Genomic DNA, 18,872 nt, shown 5'->3' on the forward strand with positions numbered 1-18,872 from the left:
TGAGCGTCCGACTTCAGCTCAGGTCATGATCTCGTAGTTTGTGGGTTCAAGCTCTGCCTCGGGCTCTGTGCTGGCAGCTCAGAGCCTGGAGCCTGCTTCAGATTCTGTGTGTCTCTCTCTCTTTGTGCCTCTCCCCTGCTCATGATCTGTCTCTCTCTGTCTCTCAAAAATAAATAAAAATGTTAAAAAAAAAAAAAAGAAAGAAAGAAAGGGAAAGAGAAGACCGAGTCTGGTGGCACTTGCAGAGAGGGAGGGGGGCATTTGTTAACCTTGAAAATGGAACTGGGCCCCCGTGACTGAAAGAAATAGAAGTTGCCCTCCAATAAATCAGCTACGGCCAAGTACATAACGTTTTTATTAAAAATCTAAACTCTCACTCTGGCCTCTAAGCCAACCAGGTTTAGCATTATGACTTCCCGAGTCGGGCTTTGTTTGCTTAGAGTCAGCCTCCCGGAGATGGGGGTGGGGAGGGGCGCTGCTGCCTGGACTTACTCGCGTTGGAATCCTAAGAACCCCGGACCGAGGTGAGCGATCTGATGCTTTGGGATGTGTCTGTGCACCATTTGTCTGACACCCCCCCCGCCCCGCCCCGTCCCACCCATGTTCCCCTGTCCCAGACGCGCTCACTGGCCTTCTCCATCCCAGGGCGGGCGCCCACCCTCACCAAAGCTCTTCATATTGGGTGCTTTGTCACCATGATATTAGTGACTCAGTGTTTCCTTTTTGGCTGCACAATTTTGGGGGGCAGGTGAAACTCTGTGCTCAGCCCCTTGCACTCAGGTTTCAGCATCCCGTTTCAGATGTGTGGGAACTCCTGTGTTTCATTAGTAAATTGCCATTTTCAGGGCGCCTGGGTGGCTCAAGTCAGTGAAGCGTCTGACTTCAGCTCAGGTCATGATCTCACCGTTCATGGGTTTGAGCCCCATGTTGGGCTCTGTGCTGACAGCTCAGAGCCTGCTTCGGATTCTGTGTCCTCCTCTCTCTCTGCTCCTCCCCAACTAGTGCTCTGTCTCTCTCTCTCTCTCTCTCAAAAATAAACATTAAAAAAATTACTTTAGTCTCCCTCTTCCCTGCTGGGGTTCAAGTCCTGACTCCACCCCTTACTCATCCCCACCGTCCTGGTGCAGAATGGCGGAGCTATGTGCAAACTTCCCCAGGGCAATGAGAGGTTTAAATGAGTCAGTGCTTAGTGGGGCGCCAGGCACACAGTAGGCACAGCAGATATCTTAGCTATTCATATACAAGCTGTTAGTGTGATGGGCCCAGCGGTGGATGGGCAGGGATGCCTCGGAGATGTCACCAGCGGAAGCCCCGCTTCACTGTGACGCTGGGTGGGGTCGCCTAGGAGACGGGTGGTGCCTTTTGTGTTCTGGACATCAAAGCAGCCACCTGCCGGTTAGTGAGGGGCCAGCCCAGCCCAGGGCCCAGCAGGCTTCCCGCATGAATTCTGGGGTCCCGTGGGCACTGGAAACGCAGGCCTCGTGTTCAGAAAGTAAGAAATGGTGCTGTGGGAGATACTAATGTACAAAGCTTTCTCTTTTCCTCCGAGGCCTGTCAGGATGCTTTCTGTTTGCCACTTAGTATCGCGCCGCCTCAGGGCTGAGGGTGCTCACCTAGGAAGTGCCGACCCTCAGAGGCTGTGCCAGGGCCCCCCTTGCCCTAGCAGGACCACAGGGCCTGGGAGGGGGGAGTGCGGAAGTCAGCCTCCCCATCCCGAGGGCCTGCCACCCCAGCTCGTGGTGGATGGGGAAGCCCAAGGGAATGCAACTTGGTGTAAGGATAAGGGGCTGTGACACCGAGCCAGACCACGGCAGAGGCACCGCAGGGCAAGGACAGCGGCCATCATGTCTGTCCTGAGGCCTCTGCCGGGAACAGAGGGCTAGAGCAACACGCTGGGCTCCCCTACGCCCTGCTTCCAGCAACACGACTGAGTCGCCAGCCTGGGCTGAGAGCCCAGCAAGCTGGGGTGGGGACGGGGGAGGCCAGGGAGCAGGTGCTGAGACCTTCCTAGTCCAGAGAGGCGAAGGAGTTGGACTGCCCCTGAGCCAGGCCCGCAGGCCCCCACACTTCCATTGTCCCATTAGGCTTGGCGTATTCAAAGGTGAAATTATTAAGAATTTCAAGATAGTCACTATGGAGCATGAAACTCCAAATACAGGCCTTTCTGAGTCTGGGGCCCCTCATGGCTGCTCCCTCATGAACCGGCGCCCTGACACCCAGCCCCTCCGGCTCCTTGCACGCCGAGCACGCCTCCGTCGTGGGATAAAAATCTTCATGCTGTAAGCAGAGGCACGCAGACATGTAACTGAAAATGCTCTGTAACTGATTCTGTCTTGCTCACAGACACCACTCCCACCAAGGGCGGAAAAAGAAAAAAAAAATAGAATGCCGTGAACTTGCTAATCAAAGCTAACTGTCTTTTCAGGCTTCGAAAGCTCCTGCGTTGACTTAGATGCATCAAGATGATAGTTCAAGTACATTCAGGTTCAGGTTCCCTGTTAGGGCTCCTTCTTTTTATTTGTTTGTTTGTTTGTTTGTTTATGAGAGAGACAGACAGACAGAATGTGAGGGAGGGAGGGGCCGAGACAGAGGGAGACAGAATCTGAAGCTGGTTCCGGGCTCTGAGCTGTCAGCACAGAGCCCGACGCGGGGCTCGAACCCACGAACCGTGAGATCATGAGCTGAGCCAAAGTTGGACGTCACCAACTGAGCCACCCAAGTGCTCCTGTTAGGGCTCCTTCTTCTGCTTCTTCCCAAGATGGGGTCCAGGCTTGTGGCTCTAGGACCTGTGTCTGGGGTGGTTTGGGCTGCCTGTCCCGTGCCTACTGTCCGGCCCGGTTCTCGGGTTCCCTGCCAGTGCCCTTCAAAACCACTGCCTGGACAGCCCCGTGCTCTGGTGCTGCGTTCGTGCTGGGACTTCCCAGGATCCTCCTATCTGATCTCCTGTCTCCTCCTACCTGATGGGAATGTCCCCAAGTCACATCCTCTGGCCCTGTGCCTGGCTTATGTCCAAGTCAGCCAGACTTGGTTGTCATTTCTTAAATGTTTTTTTTAAATTTTATTTATTTATTTTTTGATACAGAGAGAGACAGAGCATGAGAGGGGGAGGGGCAGAGAGAGAAGGAGACACAGAACCAGAAGCAGGCTCCTGAGCTGTCAGCACAGAGCCTGACGCGGGGCTCGAACCCACTAACGCAAGATCTGACCTGAGCCGAAGTCGGAGGCTTAACGGACTGAGCCACCCAGGCGCCCGGTTGTCATTTCTTAAAGAGAAGCCTTTGGAATTTAGAAACTCCCTTGCTTCCCTGAAACAAGCTCAGTTTCAAGACTATTGTCTTGTGTGCTCAGGGTTGCTCCAACACTCAAAAGCAAAAAGGTCATTTTTTATTTCCTCTTGTTACATTCCTTCCATGGAAATCACAATCCTCCCTGAGGCAAACAGATCCCTCTGGTTGAATAAGAGAATGAAAAAATATTAAGACATTAAAAAATGATTCCTTTTTTACCTCTAGCCTGGCACTTACTTGCCACAAATGTATTGAAATTGTTTCCTTATCTGTCTTCCCAAATAGTGTAGTTACTTACAGGCAGGAACAAATATCACTCATTTTCTATGTCAAGTACCCAAATATTGTGCCTGGCCCTTTATAGGCTCTCAAAAATGATGGATGAATGGATGGATGGATGGGTGGATGGATGGGTGGGTGAATGGATGGATGGATGTGTAGATGGTGGTTGGATGCATGGATGGGCGGGTGGATGGGTGGGTGGATGGATGGGTGGATGGATGGGTGGATGGATGGGTGGACGGATGGGTGGGTGAATGAATGGATGGATGTGTAGATGGTGGTTGGATGCATGGATGGGCGGGTGGATGGGTGGGTGGATGGATGGGTGGGTGGATGGGTGGATGGATGGGTGGATGGATGGGTGGATGAGTGGAAGATGGAGGGAGGGAGGGAGGGACGGGTGGAGGATGGATGGATGAGTGAGATGAGTGTACAGATGGATAGGTGGGTGGATAAATTAAAAAGTCTTCAAACAATATGCCTAGCAAATGTCTATTTATATCTCATTGGCCAAAACCGTGTCACATGCCACCCAGAGATGCAGGGGAACCTGTAAATACATTATTGTAGTTATGGTTATTTAAAAACATTTCTTTTAAGTTTATTTATTTTGAGACACAGAGAGAGCAGAGGAGGGGCAGAGAGAGACTCCCAGGCAGGCTCCGAGCTGTCAGTGCAGAGCCCAATGCAGGGCTTGAACTCATGAACTGTGAGATCATGATCTGAGCTGAAAGCAAGAGTCGGATAGTTAACCGCCTGAGCCCCGCAGGCGCTCCTAGTTGGGGTCAGCTTAAACAGGGCATATTATTTGTTTCTCTTGGTCAGGAAGAAGGACAGAGCGGATAGAGGGGCTCCCACCGACAGGCAGAGCCAGAGGAGACCTAAGGGGGGAAGAGGGTTTCTGGCGAAGGAGACCGCCTAACCAAAGATACGGAGGCCAGAGAGAACATGGCAGGTGCAGGGAACGGCTTGTAGAAAGTTCTGTATAGAAGTTAGCCCACTGCTGTCACTACCCAGGCAGGAGATGCTCTGGAAAGAGTTTGTATTTCAACCTAAACTGTAAATAAATATTGTGGTAGAGAAGGAGGTTTGAAATGAAGATATGAGCTATCCTCATTTGTTATTTTTAATTTTTAATGTTTATTTTTGAGAGAGAGAGAGTGACAGAGAGAGAGAGAAAGAAAGTGGGGGAAGGGCAGAGAGAGAAGGACACACAGAATCTGAAGCAGGCTCCAGGCCCCGAGCTGTCAGCACAGAGCCCAATGTGGGGCTCGAACTCATGAACCGTGAGATCATGACCTGAGCCGCAGTCGGATGCTTAACCGACTGACCCACCCAGGCGCCCCCGTCCTCATTTATTTTTCAGTTTATTTATTTTGACAGAGAGAGAGAAAGCGAGTGAGTGGAGAATGAGCAGAAAGAGAAGGAGAGAGAGAATCCCAAGCAGGCTCCATGTCCCCAGCACGGAGCCTGATGCAGGGCTCGATCTCACGACCCGTGAGATCATGACCTGAGCCTAGATCAGGAGTCAGACGCATAACCCACTGAGCCATGCAGGCGCCCCTGAGCTATCCTCATTTTTGAATCTCTGCTGTGGCTGTGTTAGGTTCTTTCCGTTCGTTCCTAACACGCCTCGGACCTTCTCCTTTAGGTCCTCGGCCGCTTCGCCAGACCTCTGCCTGGTTGACCGGCCTTCCCAGAGATCTGTATGGTTTTCTTCCCTTCATTTTCCCCTTGAGTTTCTGTTCTTTATTTTTGCCTTATTTCTTTCCTTCTGCTTCTGTTTTTGTTGTTTTATTCTATTTTCTTTCTTTTCTGGAACTGGACACTCAGCTTACTCATGTTGAATGTTTCTTCTTTGTGTGTGTGCGTGTGTGTGCGTGTGTGTGTGTGCGTGCGTGTGTGTGTGCGTGTGTGCGTGCGTGCGTGCGTGCGTGCGTGTGGCCGGAAATCTCCCCGTGCACGCTCCTTTGGCCGCGTCTGTCTACATTCAGCCCATGATGATCTAATTGTCTTTCAGTTCTAAATATTTTCTGATTTCTCACGAGATGTCTTGACCCTTCTATTGGATAATCCATGAATTTAAATTTTAAAACATATGGGTTTAAAAAGATGTTTTATGATTTATTTCTAATCTTATTTTATCATGGCCAGCTCTCAGTTCCTCGTGTGGGCTGGAAGTAGCTTAGTGACCTACTACATGTGTGATTTTTTTATAAAAGTCCCGTGTGCTCTTTTTTTTAAAAATGTTTTTTAATGTTTTATTTATTTTTGAGAGAGAGAGAGAGAGAGAGACAGCGTGAGCAGGGGAGGGTCAGAGAGAGAGGGAAGTACAGAATCCAAAGCAGGCTCCAGGTTCTGAGCTGTCAGCACACAGCCCAACACTGGGCTCGAACCCATGAACCGTGAAATCATGACCTGAGCTGAAGCCGGATGCTCAACCGACTGAGCCACCCAGGCGCCCCCCCATGTGCTCTTCTTTGAAAAGTCTGTCATCTAAGTCCTGGATATTATTGTCCATTCGTCTTTAGGAGAATCTCTCTATTCTTGCCTGCTTGATCTAGCCGGGACGGAGGGCCGTGTATCACGGGTTGTGTGCTGGTCTGTGATGGCACCGGTGACAGCCATGGACGAATGGCGCTCAGAGTCCCCTTCAGAGGAACCTGCTGCAGGGAGTGGGGTCCATCTAGAAGCTTCCAATCATGACACCTGAAGCCCGACCCACATTCCCAACCTCCCACCACCCTGGGCTGCTCCCGGCCAGTGACTAATCACCAGGGGCTACACCACCAGGGGCTACGAGAGCCCGAGGGGGGACCGTTGCTGCCCCTGTCTTCTCCTAGCGACAACCGCCTGCCTGGACGAAGCGTCCTCCCCGGTCCCTGCGGTCTGCGGCTTTGTCCTTCCCTCAGGAAGTGGCCGGGGCGCTCCCTGCCGGGGCACCTGCGCCCTGCCGTCCTTCGCAAGGGTTTCTCCCAACAGATCTCCGTCCGGGCATGTTTCTTGGGTGATCCAAACTAGCACAATGGGTTTGACAACTTCTCCATGTAATTCTGACACTTCTTGACCTGCTGCTGGATGCATAGGGGTTCAGACTGCCTGCGTGTTCTTGACGTTCCTATTCCCATATGCAACGAGCCTGTTTATTTATCGCACATTTTATTAGAAGTGTCTGCATCCCTGAACAATATGTAGTATTGTTTTGTATTTTTAAAACTTTTTTATTTTTACTTATTTTTTAAATGTTTATTTGTTTTTGAGAGAGACAGAGCACGAGCATGGGAGGTGCAGAGAGAGAGGGAGACACAGAATCAGAAGCAGGCTCCAGGCTCTGAGCTGTCAGCACAGAGCCCGACGTGGGGCTGAACCCATGAACTGTGAGATCATGACCTGAGCTGAAGTTGGATGCTTAACCTACTGAGCCACCCAGGCACCCCTGTATGTTTTAAATTTTAAGTAAAAGTTATCCCTCTGCCGTTTTTGAGACATATCCATGTAGATACACGTGACTGCGGTTTATTGTTACTGCTCTGTAGTGCTCAGTGATATGAAGAAAATGTAATCGATTTATCTTCTCTGCCACCGCAGGACATCTGACTCACTGTCATCTTTTCTCGCTTGCACACAGTGCTGCTGGGAACGTCTCACACAGCCTGGTGCTCCTAAGTAAATTTCCTTAGGAGACTTGCCTAGAAGTAAAACTTACGGGTCACAGCCTGTCACTAGATAATGTCCAAATTTTTTTTAAGTAGGCTCCACACCTAGCATGGGGCTTGAACTCATGACCCTGAGATCAGGAGTCCAATGCTCTACCGACTGAGTCAGCCAGGCATCCCGATGATGTCAAATTGGTCTCTAATGTGGCATTCTCTCTTCCATGTCTTTTCATCTCTCTTGAAGCTTTTCATATATTTATCTCTCTACATTCTGGATATTTTTAAAAGTTTATTTATTTACCTTGAGAGAGGTGGGGAGGGGCAGAGAGAGGTAGAGGGAAAGAATCCCAAGCAGGCTCCACACTGTCAGCACAGGGCCCGACATGGGGCTTGAACTCACAAACCATGAAATCATGACCTGAGCTAAAATCAAGAGGCGGATACTCAACCGACTGAGCCCCCCAGGCGCCCTGCATTCTGGATATCTTTTAATATCTTCTGGTTCATCAATTCTCTCTCTCTCTTTTTAAAAGATGGAATTCTGATCATATTTTAAAGTATTTTTTTTAAGTTTATTTATTTTGAGAGAGAGAGAGCACACACGCACAGGAAGGGGAGAGAGAGATTCCCAAGCAAGCTCCGAGCCAACAGCCCAGAGCCAGACGTGGGGCTCGAACTCATAAACCACGAGATCATTACTTGAGCTGAAACCGAGAGTCGGACCCTTAACTGCCTGAGCCACCCAGGCGCCCCCCAATTCTCTCTGTATCTGTGTACAGTGTGCCATCCAGACCTGTCCGGAGTTTCACATTTCGTTATTTCTATTGTTCATTTCTAGAAATTGTTTGGAGATTTGTTTTTTGTTTGTTTTTTAATTTTTATTGTGGACCTTTTCAAATGTAGATAAGATGAGAGACGGGAGAATGAAAAGCCGCTCCATACCCAGTGGACGCGCCGCAACACGGATCCGCCCCAGCGGCTTCTGTCGCAGACCGCCCCTCCCACAGCGCCCGCCGGGAGATCGGGGCGCACTCAGCCGCCCTGTCATTCCCCCTGTAAATGTTGTTCAAACCTGTTTATGTTGCCTTCATCTCTTGTTATTTTCTTGAGAGTCTGACTCTTCTGTTTTGGCCTCGGATCCCTGTAACGGGTGGCGGGCACTCTCCTTTGCCAGCTCTTCCGTTCTCTCGCGTCTTAGGGCTCTGATCCCCATGCTGGTGGCCCCTGTTGACATGGCCCGATGACCTCTTCACACGCCCTGGGACTTGAGGTTGTGAGCTCATCTTTGGAGGAGCCTGTTTCTCCTGTGGGACTTGGGGGCTGCGGCCCGAGGTGTAGGAGGGTCCCTGTAAAGCCACCGTGCATCTGCTTTCCCAGGTGCCCCTGGGTCATCACCAGCTTCGGGATCAGTGTTTTTCTCAACGTGAGAATCCCAGCCCACGTGTGCCGACGGGCAGTTTGCAGTTTGCAGAGGGTCCTTCTGGAAGGCGCACGCTGCCCTGGGGTAGACAAGCCTCCTGTTGTCCCCAATGCCCCGTCATAGGATTTTCCTAGTCCCCCCCTCTTTCACTGAGCGACCAGTCCCTAGAGGATCTCTAAGGAGCCTGATTTCACAAAAAAGCGTGGTTTCTGCTCTCTTCCTCCTTCCCGTCTCTACATCTATCTGAACACGGAGGCCAAAGCCCAGGTCCCGGGTTCCTGGCTCTGAGACCCTCTGCCCCTCTCTCTCGTCCATCCCCCAGGGAGCTGTGGGGTCACCACTCTGGTTTTTCCCTTCTCTGCTCTGGCCCCTGGGGATATCCCTTTCTTGCTCAGCCACGTAATTATAATTTCTTCGTGTGGCTATATTTTATTATGCATTTCTGTTTTTGTAGGGAGAGTTTTTTTCAGATTATCCTAGTCAAGACTTTGTCAGAACTGAGTCCTCTGTACTATGAAAGCGGGTTTCATTTGCCTTTTTGTTTCTGAGTCGCAATTAAAAAAAAAATAACTGATAGAATTATCCCAGCCTCCTGCTCGGGTCAGACCCGCTGTCCCCAAAGCCACCGCACAGAAGTCCGCATTCTCTCTGGTCCCTGTCTTGCTAAGGACTTTGGGTTTGAGTGGGCCGCCCGGGGCTCCCCAGGGGCAGGCCTGTTCCTCACCCTGGTTCCTGGGGACCGCCCTCTGGCGACCCAACAGGCCCTTTGAGGACAGAGCCCCTGCCCTTTTGGTGGGACAGACCTGTTGTGGCGATTTGCTGCATAAAGCATATGGGTCCTGCTCTGTGTTGTTCCCATGTTGCAGAAACTTCAGGATTCTGGAGTTTGCGCGATATGGCCCCTCTGTCCATTTTTCTTTGTAAATGGGTAACATTCATCTCTAATACTCATTTACATCACTGCCACTAAACAGCCAGCCAGCGAAAATGGCCCAGGTGCCTGTAAGCCAGGTCTTCTCCTGCCAAGGAATAAGAGCCTAAGAGATGGACGGAATTTCATCCGCGGCTGCCATCCATTTTAACCCCCGTGTGCAGCTGTCACTGTGCATCACTTGTGTCCTAGGCACCACGAAGGGGGCCGGGCTTGCCCCTCCAAACCCCTCTCCACTCTGCTGCCAAGCTGACGGGCAGCATAAACCCCCGTTAAAAACTCTGCTCAGAAAGTTTTTCTTTGGGAGATGATGAAAATATTGTAAAATTAGATTGTAGATTATAGTGCCCGACTCTGCAAAATACTAAAGGCCTTTGAATTGTATGGTTTAAGCCGGTGAATTTAATGCTATAGACATGAAGTCTCAATAAAGCTATATCTTAAACATTTTTTTAACGTTTATTTTTGAGAAAGAGAGAGAGAGCGAGAGCGTGCGAGCATGATCAGGGCAGGGGCAGAGAGAGAGGGAGACACAGAATCCAAAGCAGGCTCTAGGCTCCCTGTCAGCACAGAGCCCGACGCAAGACTCGAACTCATGAACCATGAGATCATGACCTAAGCTGAAGTCAGAGGCTGAACTGACTGAGCCCCCCATGTGCCCCTCAAAAAAATTTTTTTAATGTTTATTTATTTCTGAAGAAGAGAGAGACAGAATGTGAGCAGGGGAAGGGCAGAGAGAGAGGGAGACACAGAATCCGAAGCAGGCCCAACGCAGGGCTGGAACTCCTAAGAAAGCCTACTTTATTTTAAGTGCATGAAATTATATGGGGGGAGAAACCTGCTTGGGTACCCAAACCCTGCTGTGACCTGGTCCTCCACATGACCTTAACCTTCGGCCAAACCAAGCTCCGCACCCCTCCCCCGTGCACTACACTGCTCTGAGCACCAGGACTGCACAGACTGTCCCCTCCACCCGGCACCCTCCTCCTCCTGAATGTTATTCTGTAAGGTGGCCTGTGGCTTGGCTTTCTCCAGGGAGTCTCTCTGCGCCTCTGGGAGTCCGTGGTACCCTGGCTCCCCTCTGCCACAGCTCCGGTCACATCAAACCGTTGGCTCCACTACATGCACCTGTCTCCTGGAAGCCCTTAGTCATTCTGTCTCTCTAGGACCTGTCATGGGGCCGGGCCCCTCTAGGCTTCCCCTAGACCCCACAGGCTCCGCGGGTCCCCCCATTAAGTCTGAGCCCCTGCGGTACGAGTAAGTTTAGCCTGTGAAGGGAAGTGCTCTGAGGAGCTGAGTGCGTGGGCAAAACTCCCTCTGTGCTCTCCTGTTTAGCTTCTTCTAAGTCTCTGACTTAGCACTTTCCAAAGAACCACCTTCCTTGTCTTTCTGGAATGCTCCTCTGCTTGGGGCGGGGAGCAGGGGATTGCATGTAGGAACTGAATGAAAGAGGGGAAAGGCCAATTAACGTTCAGCTATGAGAGAAAATGATTTCTCCTATCAGCAATAAAAACTGACAGCTTTATCAGAAAATGAACCGGGGGAGCCCAGCGAGGCAGGTGGGGAGGGGGGCCGTCTGTGGGCCTCCCCCCCCCCCCCCCCCCCCCGTCACCGCCCCCCTCCAGAGTAAAGAAGGCAGAGGGCTGCTGGGAGTCATCTAGTGGCTCAGGCATCCAGGGCTGTCACCTCGGGAGGTGAACCTGGTTCGTGCTCCCTACCCCTCCTCTCTGATCCAGCCCCCAGGCGTGAGGACTTCGCTGTTCAGGTTTTAAACCGCAACTCAGAGCTCTGACTCTCCTAACGGCTTCTCCCTGTGCACGCGTTTCCTCTGACCTTATCATAAAAGGAAGCCACGTGATGTCTATTTATGGTAGCGGTCGGTCTGGGGAGAGGAGGCTGGCAATAGAGGATTCCGAGGGCTGATGAAATTGCTTGGCCCTCCGGATCTCTCCCTGCCGTGAATGAATAAATGGGCGTGGGGGCGGGGCGGTGAACTCAAACTCAGACAGACAGGTTCCTTCTCTGAGTGCTGCGCAGGTAATTTGTCCTATAAATCAGAGCTTATAAACCAGAGAGGAGTTAATAGAGCTCAAATTCAATCGCTTTCCTATGAGAGGAAGTGCAGAGAGAAAAGATGGGAGCAACACCCTCATTGGCCTGGTAGGGAAGAGATTTCTCCTTTAAAAACATAACCCTTCCCTTTCTATTTTAAATATAAAACACTTTGCTAAAGAAAAAGAGAAGAGGTGACCAATTAGATACAGCAAAGAATACAAAAGAGATCTAAGAACAGAGCAGGGTTTAAAAAATGTTTTTAAGTTTATTTGTTTTGAGAGAGAGAGAGAGAGAGAGAGAGGATCCCAAGTATGTTCCACACTGTCAGCGCAGAGCCCGACACGGGGCTCGAACTCAAGAGCCAGGAGATCATGACCTGAGCCGGAAGTTGGATGACCCACGGAGCCCCCAGGGCCCCCAGAGCAGGTTGGTTTCATTGCAAACACACAGAGAGGCAGTTTGGGGTGGTGTTTTGTATATAGTTCTGGACCCCGTCTTCTCTGACCTACAGAAATGAAGCGTAAAGACCCGTGCCCAGGCCCTCAGTGCGCAAGAGCGTTAGCTCCTTCCCCAGACGTCTCCATGCCCAGGGTGGGGGCACAGGAAACAGGAATAATCTGCCGACTTACTTCAGGGATCCTCATTTCTCAGGTGTTTGTCTTGAGCAGACACTAGTGGGGGGAAGGAGAGGTCCAGGCTGGCACCGTCACAGATGATCGCTGTGGAGCCGTGCTTTTCTGACTTGCTTCCAAATGGTTTTGAACTGGGAGTTCTGACGAGGCCTCATGCCCTGCGTGTTCTATTTTTTCTTTTTTTAATGTTCTCAGTATAGGAGGTATAATAAGGCAATAAACTTAAAGCCTTTAATACCTAAGCATTGATTCTGGATAAAATCAGTAAGTTCAAATACATTCGCAGATGCCATGTCTTTAATGTGTTATTAGCAAGCATCTTTCAAGTTACATTGCTGAATTTTGAGGTTAACAGTGAAGAAATGCTAGCTATTGTTAGCACACACATTTCAAACTACTGAGGGCTTAATTCAAAAAGCATGTATCTTACCAACTTAAGAGACTCACGGGGGGCCCGGGTGGCTCAGTTGGTTAATCATCCGACTTCGGCTCAGGTCATGATCTCACAGTTCATGAGTTCAAGCCCCACGTCGGGCTCTGTGCTGACAGCTCAGAGCCGGGAGCCTGCTTCAGATTCTGTGTCTCCCTCTCTCTCTACACCTCCCCTGCTCATACTCTGTCTCTGTCTCTCAAAAAATGAATAAATGTTAAAAAATAAAAAATAATATTTTCTTATCTACGTTGGCTTGGAAGTAACACACAGTACTTCTCACACTCCATTGACAAGAACTGTTCCTCTTTCCTCACCAAAGGCGAGGACAACTTGGAAGCACAGTTGGACAGCCGCTCCCTGGCAACATGTCTGTGCCGTTGAAGGTTGGAGCATGACTTTTGGTAGATAGCTGTGTTTGTCGCCCCCAAGAGTCTCTGGATACCACTTTCAAAAATAACCCCCTACGTATTACTGAAAATGAAAATATATAGCAATTGGTGGGTTGTAGGTAAAGTAGAGCTGAGAGGGAAATATTTAACACAAAGTGTTTATGTTTGAAAAGAGGAAAGTCTCAAATCAATGATCTTAAATTCCTACTGCAAGAAACTAGAAAAAAAGAATAAAATAAATCCAAAGCAAGCACTAGGAAAGAATGATACTGAGTAGAAATCAATGAAATTGAAAACAGGAAAACAATAGAGAAAAATCAATGATAACAAAAACTGGTTCTTTAGGGGGAAAAAAGAATGACATGTTATAAACCTCCAGAATGACTGACAAGTACAAGGACAGAAAACACAAATCACCAGTATCAGGAATGAAACAAGGAGTATCACTACAGATCCTACAGCCGTTAAAGGATAATAGAAGACTACCGTGAACAACTTTACACTCATAACTTGATCATTTATTATATGTTTTTTTTATTTGAGAGAGAGAGAGAGAGAGAGAGTGAGAGAGAGTGTCTTAAGCAGGCTCCTCGCTCAGCATGAAGCCCAGCGTGGGGCTTGATCCCAACACCCTGAGCCGAAATCAAAAGTCGGAATTCAAACAACTGAGCCACCCAGGTGCCCCTGTAACTTGATCATTTAAATGAAGTGGACCAATTCCTTAAAACCACCGACTACCAAAACTCACCCAAGGTGAAATACATCATCTGAAAAGTCCTATAACCATTAAGGAAATGGAATTCGTAATTTTTAAAAAATTTTTTAAAATGTTTTATTTATTTTTGATACAGAGAGAGACAGAGCATGAGAGGGGGAGGGGCAGAGAGAGAGGGAGACACAGAATCTGAAGCAGGCTCCAGGCTCTGAGCTAGCTATCTGCGCAGAGCCTGACGTGGGGCTCGAACCCACAAACGTGAGATCTGACCTGAGCCGAAGCCAGCCGCTCAACCGACTGAGCCACCCAGGCGCCTCTGGAATTCGTAATTTTAGATCCTCCTTAAAAAAAAATCTCTATGTCCAGGTGAGTTCAACAGAGAATTATACCAAACATTGAACAAAAAATAGGTACCAATATTACACAGTCTCTTCCTGAAAATAGGAGACATACTACTTCTCGACTCATTTATGATATCAGTATTACCCTGTTATCAAAATCAAAGACAGCATAAAGAAAAGAAAACTACAGACCAATATTTCTCATGAACTTACGGAAATCCTCAACAGAATGTTAACAAATAAAATTCAGCAAGATATAAAAAAGAATTACAAACCACAACCAAGTGGGTCACATTCTATGTGTGCAAGGCTGTCTCGATATTCAAAAATTAATTAATATAAACTACCAGATCAACGGGCTGAAGAAGAAAAATCATATGATCATATTAATTGAATTTTTTTAATGTGTTTTGTTTTTGAGAGACAGAGACAGAGAATGAGCACGGGAGGGAGAAAAAGAGAGAGGGAGACACAGAATCGGAAACAGGCTCCAGGCTCCGAGCTGTCAGCACAGAGCCCAACGCAAGGTTTGAACTCACCAACTGAGCTGTGAGATCATGACCTGAGCTGAAGTCAGATGCTCAACCGACTAAGCCACCCAGGTGCCCTGATCATATTAATTAATACAGAGAAAGCAGTTGATAAAATCCAACCCTTATTCATATTTGAAGATAACCCCCAAACTCTCAGCAAACTGGGAATAGGAGGGAAATTTGATAAAGAACATCTACACAAAACTGATAGACACTCCCACAGATTTTGGTATAGCATATTTTACTTTTCAGTGAGTTCAAAATACTTTGGAATTTCCCTTTGACTTCTTTCTTGATCCACAAGTTGTTTAGAAGCATGCTACTTAGGGGCGCCCGGGTGGCTCAGTCGGTTAAGCGGCCGACTTCAGCTCAGGTCATGATCTCACATTTTGTGAGCTCAGATTCTGTCTCCCTCTCTCTGTCCATTCCCTACTCATGCTTATCTCTGTCTCTCAAAAAGAAATAAATGTTAAAAAAAAAGAAAAAGAAGTATATGCTATTTAATTTTCAGACATCTTTTTGTTTTCAATTTCTTTTTTTTTTTTAATATTTTTTTCATTTATTTAGTTTTGAGAGACAGAGCACAAGTTGGGAAGGGGCAGAGAGAGAATGAGACACAGAATCCAAAGCAGGCTCCAGGCTCCGAGCTGTCAGCACAGAGCCCGGTGCAGGGCTCGAACTCAAACTGTGAGATCATGACCTCATCCAAAGTTGGATGCTTAACTGACTGAACCCCCAAGGTGTACCTCTGTTTTCAATTTCTAATTTAATTCCACTGTGGTTAAAGAGCATATTCTGTCTAACTTGAATCCTTTTTATTTTATTTATTTATTTATTTATTTATTTATTTATTTTTGAATCCTTTTTAAAAAAACGAATTGGGGGGCACCTGGGTGGCTCAGTCGGTTAAATGTCCAGCTCGGCTCAGGTCATGATCTCACGGTTAGTGGGTTCGAGCCCCGCTTTGGGCTCTGTGCTGACAGCTCAGAGCCTGGAGCCTGCTTTGGATTCTGTGTCTCCCTCTCTCTCTGACCCTCCTCTGCTTGTGCTCTTTCTCTTTGTCTCTCAAAAAAAATTTTTTTTAATAAAAAAATTTTTTTAACGTTTATTCATTTTTGAGAGACGGAGAGAGCCAGAGCACAAGTAGGGGTGAGGCAGAGAGAGAGACCCACACAGAATCCAAATCTCCTTTCCCCCAGATGTGGAATAAACCAAGAAGGTCCAGCTCCTTTTAGTGGAAAATGGTATTTAGAGACCACAGTCTGGGAGCCGAGTGCTTTGCTACTGGTTAGTTATTACTTTCTAGGGATTCTTAGTGGATAGAGCTGAGAAGTATTCTTCATTTTAAAGAGAAAATGCACAATGAATTTATGCTTATATTTCCAGCTTAAATTTAGAGTTATAGGCTCTTATCTTCTTTGAGTTTATGTATTTTTTCTCTTATGATGAAGTATCTTGGTTCCTAAAAACATTGATCGTATTACTTGTTTTATCCATATGCATAACTATATGTAATATGTATTATATGATATATGTTATAAATACAACACTTCATTTATATTACATATTTCAGAAAAACACCAGCATTATTGCTAACAATATAATTACTGAAAACAATTTATGATTTATTTGCTCTTTTAAAAATGTTTTACTTATTTTGTTTATTTTTAAGTTTATTTATTTTGTTTTAGTAATCCCTACACCCAGTGTGGGCCTCGAACCTATGACCCCAAGATCAAGAGTCTCATATTCTACAGACTGAGCCATCCAGCTGCCCTGTACTGAGCACTTTATGTGCTGTATCTATTACCTAAGCTGTGTAACACATAAAAGCCAACATTTTAGCTTAAAGCAACATTTATTATCTCATAGTTGCTGTTGATTGGCAGTCTGGGCATAGTTTAGTTGGGTGGGGTTTTCTAGCTCTAAGTGTCCCGTGAGGCAGCAATGAGGAATCGCCAAGGCCGTGGTCATCACCAGGCTTGGCTGGGGAAGGACCCAGGCCAAGCCCACGCATGTGATCGTTAGCAGGATTCGGCTCCTGGCAGACTGGAGACTGTCCTCAGTTGCTTGCTGTGTGCACCTCTCCGTAGAGCAGCTCACAGAATACAGCCAGAGTAACCAAATGAGCAGGAGAAGGGGACGGAGGGAGGGAGGGAGGGAAGGGGAGAGGGTCAGCAAGTCCCTGTCTTTTATAGCTTCATCTCCGAAGTAACACCCTATCAGTTCCGCCATGTTCTGTTGGTTAGAAGTAGGCAGTAAATCCAGCCCACGTGCAAGTGGCGGAATTACACAAAACTGTGAATGGAGGAGGCGGGGATTATGGAGGGCCGTTCAGAAGGTGTCTACCACCCACGCTTTACGTTTTCAACAGTGACAGCGCCCCACGAGGGAAGCATTACTGTCCCCACTCTGTAGATGAGAAAAATGAGGCACGGAGAGCGCAGGCAATTTATGCAGCCCCCCAGAGCCGGGAGAGGGTGCAGCTGGGTCTAACCGGCAGCCTGGCTCCAGGAAGGTCCCGGCAAGGATCATACAGGTGCCCCGTGTCAGTTCTGCAGTGCGCACCAGCCACTTCCATGACAGTCTCTTGGAATCGTGTCCCAGATCGCAGATCTTCAAGTATCTGGTTCAGCCGAGCTCCCACTCAAGTCTCCGTTTTTCTGTGATTTATGTTCAGTTCTAGATTTCCATCCGGAGTCATCGGTCCCCGTCATCCCCACCAAGGATGCAGAGAATCATAGCGGATAGTGTTTTCTGGAGCTCTCATTTCTGAGTTAGTCAAAAGACAAAACTCCACCCTTTCCATGTGCCTGCGGAGATGCATGGCGTTTAAACTTTTAATCACTTACCTGAAATTTTCAAGTGCAATTGCCATTTTTCTTCATCTAGCACATCTTTGTGAGAACTTACGATGTACTAAATCCTGTTCTGGTAGTGAACAAAGGAGACGGCATTCTGGCACTTTCTAGTAGGGGGAGACAGTCAATCAGTCAATCAGACACTGTAACAGGTGGAGACAGCTGCCATGGAGGAAATGCATCAAGGAAGGGTGGGAGCAAGCTGCGCAGATACGGGGGCGGGGAGCACTCCAGAAAGGGGGAACGGCCCGTGCAAAGGCCCCAAAGCAGCAATGTCTGGTGTGTTCCAGCCCAATGAGGAGGGTGATGTGGCTGGAAAGTGTGGAAGAAAGGGTTTGGCCTGGCCAGAAAGGAGAGCCGCCTCCTTTGTTGACATGGGGTGGTTGGGGGGAAGGGACACGGCAATGGGTTTAGCAGTGGAAAGTTTCAGGAGCCCACTGGACCCCAGGTGGAGGTTTTGAGTAGGACACTGGGCATTCAAGTCCAGCAGGGCAAGGTCTGGCCAGAAGTCTGAGGCCAAGGGTCCAAGCCCTCCAGTGAGATTTATCACGGGAGTGAGTGTGGGCAGAGTGTACTTGGACTTGCCCCCATTTGGAGGTTGGGGTGATGAGAAGGAGCAGCCACCAAGAGAGGACAAAGCAGACAGGAGGGGACCCCTGTGCCAAGTGGGGTGTGGCCTGGGACAGGGCTGCTGGGTCACAGCACCAAGATCATTGCACTTTGCCTAGGGCAATTTGGAGAGAGCAGAGGATGAGGCCCCATTAGAAAGAGAGAGATCTGGAGAGAATGGGAGGAGGCAAAGCGACACAGACCGCGCAGACATTCTTTCAAGGAATTTTCTAGATCAGAGGAATGGCATACTTCTTGGAAACTGATGCGCGAAGAGAGGCTTTTCTGGGGTTTTGGTTTTTTTTTGTTTTTTTTTTTTAGGCAGGGAGAAATGACAGGGCGTCTGCACGTTGGCACGCTGATGGGAAGGAGCAGGTCCAGGGGGGAAATGGTGCAGGACGGGGAGGGGGTGGAGAGCTGCTGAAGCATCGGGCTGGCGTCAGCAGGAATGGTGGGGTCTGGACCCCAGCGGAGGGGCTGGGTGGGCAGGGCCACTGCAGGGGCGCAGGACCTCACTGAGACCCCAGCAGGCGCCAGAGCCGGTGTAGACGGGGGACCTAGAAGTGAAATAATACATTTGTTTGTTAGATCAATGAAAATAATGAAATAAATGAATAAATGAAATGAATGAATATGAATAAATGAATGAGTGAATAGAATAAATGAGTGAATGCGTGAAGAGAATAAATGAATAAGTGAAATGAGTGAATATGAAGGAATAAATGAAA

At 48.5% G+C, this 18,872-nt stretch overlaps 1 long non-coding RNA gene across 1 annotated transcript; it reads left to right on the forward strand.

Moving 5' to 3' along the window:
* The first annotated feature begins 1,376 nt into the window (after positions 1–1,376).
* LOC115305702 lies at positions 1,377–8,302 on the forward strand. Its single transcript, XR_003914951.1, has 2 exons — positions 1,377–1,492; positions 8,129–8,302. It is a non-coding gene; the product is annotated as an uncharacterized LOC115305702 (long non-coding RNA).
* Positions 8,303–18,872: the final 10,570 nt, after the last annotated feature.

Source organism: Suricata suricatta, chromosome 10 (assembly GCF_006229205.1).
Source record: "Suricata suricatta isolate VVHF042 chromosome 10, meerkat_22Aug2017_6uvM2_HiC, whole genome shotgun sequence".
Taxonomy (NCBI): Eukaryota; Metazoa; Chordata; class Mammalia; order Carnivora; family Herpestidae; genus Suricata; species Suricata suricatta.